Source organism: Bison bison, unplaced genomic scaffold, assembly GCF_000754665.1.
Source record: "Bison bison bison isolate TAMUID 2011002044 unplaced genomic scaffold, Bison_UMD1.0 scf7180017864148, whole genome shotgun sequence".
NCBI lineage: Eukaryota > Metazoa > Chordata > Mammalia > Artiodactyla > Bovidae > Bison > Bison bison.
In genome coordinates this window covers 812,322-817,933 of record NW_011494720.1, presented here as the reverse complement: position 1 = coordinate 817,933, position 5,612 = coordinate 812,322, and positions in this window count along the sequence as shown.

Sequence of the window (5,612 nt, the reverse complement as noted above, 5' to 3'; positions counted from 1 at the left end):
CGGGGGTGGCTGGGCGGGGCGGTAGCGGGCCAGAGGCTGGAAGTACCTGGCTTGCCTTCCTGGGCGAACGGGGGCCCCTAGGGGGCACTGCGCTCCGTGGCCGTGACGTGGGGAAGGCGGAGGCCGGCGGGGCGCGAGGCTGCTGTTCGAGTTGCCTGGACTCCTGGCTTTCTGGCACTTTCTAGTCGTAGGCGAAATTTGATTAGGGATGAAAATCAGAGGAGGGTGGGGCGTGAGGATGGGCGTCCCTCCCTGCCTGGAGACCGTACGTTCTTCCTCCGCCTAGGATGCAGATAAGATCCTGCCCGCGGGTGGCAGTTTGCTTCGTAGGAGGGCAGTTGGTTTAGATGCTGATTGTATTTATCAGGCTGGAGACCAGTGAAGGGTGTGTGGGCCTTGGAGTTCACAAGGTGACTTTGCAGCCTTAGGCAGGTGACAACCTCTGAGAAGCTTAACTGCCTCAAAATGAGACTGTGTTTAAAATCTTATAAATACCAGGTAAAAGAGGAATAAAGGGACAAGTTATGAACCCTGGTTTTTCCAGCAGCTAAAGTCTGTAGGAGATGCTGGAGAGACACGGCATTTAGTCCTAAAAAAAGGTTAATGTGTTTTGCCCTGATTTTCAACCTGGAGAAAGTTGGGATCCAGAAAGATCAGTTTGGTTTGCAGGCCTTCAGTGATCATGTCTTAATCTTATACTGCTATCTATATTTTCTTTATTGCAAGGCTGACTGCCACGTTTGACATGTGAGGGGTATAGCAATAGCTTTTTGTTTGTTTAGTCGCTAGTGTCAACTCTGCAACCCTAGGGCTGTAGCACACCAGGCTCCTCTGTCCATGGGATTTTCCACCTAGTATACTGGAGTGGGTTGCCATTTCCTTCTCCAGGGCATCTTCTGGAACCAGGGATCAAACCCACATTGACAGACAGATTGTTTATCACTGAGCTACCTGGGGAGCCCACAGCAATAGCTAACATTTCACAAACCTGTGAGGTGGGTATTACCACCTTTTTACACAAGCGGAAACAAAATCATAGAAGTTGTGTCTTGTACAAGTATTACCAAACTAAACCTGGGTCCACTCGCAGGGGCGCATTAAAGCCAACCTGTTGAGATCAGGTTGTGATGAGGGAAAAGTGCAAGGGTTTATGCAGGTGCCAAACAAGGAGAACTGGCAGCTATTGGTGCAAAAGATTCAAATTCCCCAGTAGTTTTCAGGGAAAGGTTTTTAAAGACAGGGTGAGGATGAGGGTTTCAAATGCATGATCAGCTCGTGGACATTCGTCTGATCGATTGGTGGTGAGGTAATTCTGAGTCAGTATCATCAACCCACTGGTTCAACTGGTCCGGGGTCTATGTTCTTGTGGGCAACATACAATTAACTGCTTTGATCTAGTGGGGGTTTCACTCTCCGTAGAACAGCTCAAAGGGTATGTCTCAATATTATCTATAGCCCTTGAGGAGGAACAAAATGTCCTTGACTTTGTCTAAGGACTAAACTATTAATAATTATTTTGGTCTTACTTGGCTGTTTTGCTTTGTTTCTGCACTTTCTTACTTCTCTGATTAAGTTTATTCTTTGGAACTTGGGGAAAGTCTGGGTGGCTAAAGTTTTTCTACAAACAAGAGGCAGGTGGAGGGCATGGGGGTGGTGGGGGGTGGTCTCTTCCTATGGTCTGTTCAGGAATGCACCATAGCGTCCTGCTTCGTTACGCAAACATATAAACATCGGAAAGGAGACCTGAATGGCCTGTTCAGCAACTGTCCTGATAATCTTGGGCAAGTCTTAAAACCCTCAGAGGCTTATGTGTCTCATTATAAATAGCGGACCAATCATTTAATGGAAATAGCAGTGAAAGAACCTATGGTGGTTTTTTTAAACCAGCTGCCCCAAAACACCACTTAAAGATTCACACAAAGTTAGCCTGGAAAAGGATCTGGAAAATTATCCTGTCCTTTATTTTATTGATGAGGCGACTGTGACCCAAAAGAACCAAAGAATGACCCAAGGTCAAACAACCTATCAGGACACTGCAAACCAGAACAAGTCCTCCAGATACTGACAATACCACTAGACAATGCTGTTGCTATAGCTGAAGAAACACAATCAAAGTCACCACGTCATAACTCACATTGTCCATAGAAACACAGGCTGCCCTGGTGGCTCAGATGGTAAAACGTGAAAGCGAAAATCACTCAGTTGTGTCTAACTCTTTGCGACCCCATGCACCATATAGTCCGTGGACTTCTCCAGGCTGGAATGCTGGAGTGGGTAGCTGTCCCCTTCTTCAGGGGATCTTCCCCACCTAGGGATCGAACCCAGGTCTCCAATGTTGCAGGCATATTCTTTACCAGGAGGTAAAAAATCCGCTTGCAGTGCAGGAGATGTGGGTTTGATCCTTGGGTGGGAAAGATCCCCTGGAGAAGGAAATGGCAACGCACTCCAGTATTCTTGCCTGGAGAATCCCACGGGCAGAGGAGCCTGGTGGGCTACAGTCCATGGGATCACAGACTTGTACATGACCGAGCGACTTAACACTTTCATTTAATGGACATTCACTGGACGCTGCTGAACATGGGTCACTGGCCAGAAAACGAAAATCACCCAGTTCACAGGGAATTTATGGAAATTCTCTGTACCTGAAACTGTCCTTAAAAAGAAAAAAGCTTTTTTTTGAAACTTATCTAATCTACCCTCAGGAGTTTCCAACAGTAACTCCACAACTGTGGTGACAGTTTACCAGGCCATCTGATGAGCGCTGACTACAGTGATATTGACAAAGACTGTGAACTGTCTTTGTCTTCGTGAGACCACATATTGTACAATCTTGTTTATAGGAAATGTCCAGGATAGACAAATCTATAGAGACATAAAATGCCAGGGTTTGCTTACGGCTGAGGGCAGGGGAAATGGAGGAACTGGAGGTGAGAGCTGATGGGGACAGGGTTGTTTTCTGAGAAAATGAAAGTGAAATGCGTCGCTGTTTCTGGAGGAGAATCAAGAGAAAACACGAGAGGATCTGAAGCTGGAAATGAACGTGTTTTTCCAATATATGTACTATTATTTATAATGTATATATAGAAAAACCTAAAGGAAAAAATAAAATCACCCACAATACTGTCGCCAAGTCATAACTGTTAATTTTAATCTCTTAATTTTATTTGAAATTGTTTTATAAAATTGCAACCATAGACCTCTTCTTCACTTGGTGTATTTGTTTTCATGAAACTGGGAAAGGATAATATTCGAAATCATGACCTCTAATGGTTATATATTATAACCTATTTTGTGGATAGACCATAATTTATTTTACCTTTTCCTCACATTGTTTGTATTGTTTCCAGTTCTGATGTGAGAAATAACATTCTTTAATTTGCTGTTCCATAGCGGTGCGTTGAAGGCTTTCTATGTGTCAGGGGAAGGGTGGGAAGGTGAATTGGGGTCACACCTGTGATGGCAATATTTACCCTTCTTCCTTTGCAGATGCAGTTCTCAGAAAATTTATAACTGCTGAAAATGTTAAGTGGAAAAGAAACAGCACAGGGAAGTGGAGGATAAACAGCATAGCCACATCTTCAAAGAAAAAGGCAACCCTCCTGATCATATTGAATTGCAGTTTTTGAACTGCATGGTTCGGCATGGCACAGCAGGTCCCAAAGACGACTTCCCAGCACTTAATGAAATTTCTATATGGAAGAAAAATTTGAATAGAGAAGAACAAGTTAAAACCAGTACGCCTAAGCTAAACTGATTGGGAACGGTGAGCCAAAAAACTTAACTTGTTACTGTAATCCCTATTACAGAAACGATTCTGGCCATATATTGTGCTACAAAGCCGCCTTGAGGAAGGCACTTTGGAGAATGTTTTCAGTCATCACCAAAACCATATGATGATCCATACCTTTAAAGTGATACTTTCTATCTTTAAATTAGATCTCACGTTAAAGTATAATAATAAAGTTTACCTAGAGGCGGAGGAGCCTGGTGGGCTGCCGTCTATGGGGTCGCACAGAGTCGGACACGACTGACGCGACTTAGCAGCAGCAGCGGCAGCAGAGGCCTTATAGTTTTTTTTTTTTTTTTTAAACTGTATTAAAGTTATACTTTCTAATCTTAAAAAATTTTAAGTGTTTGACACTGTACTCAGGTCTGTCTCATAAAATGATTAACTGTGATCTTAGATATAATTTTTAAAAATCACTTTAAGGTCTAGAACAACAAATGCCAGGGCTGATCAAGCCAGTTAATGTATTTTACTCAACCTCTTCAAATCCTCATTGGGGTGACCATGGAGGCCTCTGTCCTCTGCTCACCTTTAACTCTTCTCCAGCCCCACCCTGAAGTCAACAGGAAGGCCTGAGTGTAAGGTGCTTACCTTTCAGATGAGAGCTATTTGGGTTCTTATATACTCAGTTTGGCTTCCTAGGAGGCTCAGAGGTAGAGAATTCACCTGCCAATGCAGGAGATGCAAGCTCAATCACTGAGGCAGGAAGATCCCCTGGAGAAGGAAATGGCAATCCACTCCAGTATTGTTGCCTACAAAATTCCATGGGCAGAGGAGCTTGACAGGCTACAGTCCATGGGGTCCCAAAGAGTGGGACATGACTGAGCAGCTGAGAATGCCTGCATGCATAAAAACTGACCACCCCGATTGCCTGGGGCCTCTCTTGCCTTCTGAGATGGCCCACACCCAGAGTGTTTCCTCCCTGAATAAACTTTCTTTCACTTTACTATGGGTTGATTTTGAATTCTTTTCTGCACAAAGCCAAGAACTCCCTTTTGGCGGCTGTCCCAGAGACTCAGACATGATTTGGGATGTGACCATCCTTTTTCTCACCCCACTCTCTTTCCTGTAACACTTTGTAATTACATTTGCACATAGATCAAACAAACTTTATTTCCAATAGGGAATATATATGTTTGGTTAATATAATATTTATGTCTCCCTCCAGGGCAGAAGACAGCTAATGTTTCCTGTCCACAGAGTTAATATAACGCCTCCCTCCAGGGTCAAAGATTGGGCAAGTTGGCCAGTAAGTCTTTAAGATAAAGGATTCCTAAATCCAGTATTCCTAGAGTGAATGTTCCTATACCAGCCTCTATCCTAGAGTGAAGGAATCAACACTTAATAAGATAGACACAAGCTCAGGTGTCAGTTTACTGTGCGTCAGATCAGATCAGATCAGTCGCTCAGTCGTGTCCGATTCTTTGTGACCCCATGAATCACAGCACGCCAGGCCTCCCAGTCCATCACCAACTCCCGGAGTGCACTCAGACTCACATCCATCGAGTCAGTCATGCCATCCAGCCATCTCATCCTCTGTTGTCCCCTTCTCCTCTTGCCCCCAATCCCTCCCAGCATCAGAGTCTTTTCCAATGAGTCAACTCTTCGCATGAGGTGGCCAGAGTACTGGAGTTTCAGCTTTAGCATCATTCCCTCCAAAGAAATCCCAGGGCTGATCTCCTTCAGAATGGACTGGTTGGATCTCCTTGCAGTCCAAGGGACTCTCAAGAGTCTTCTCCAACACCACAGTTCAAAAGCATCAATTCTTCGGTGCTCAGCCTTCTTCACAGTCCAACTCTCACATCCATACATGACCACAGGATAA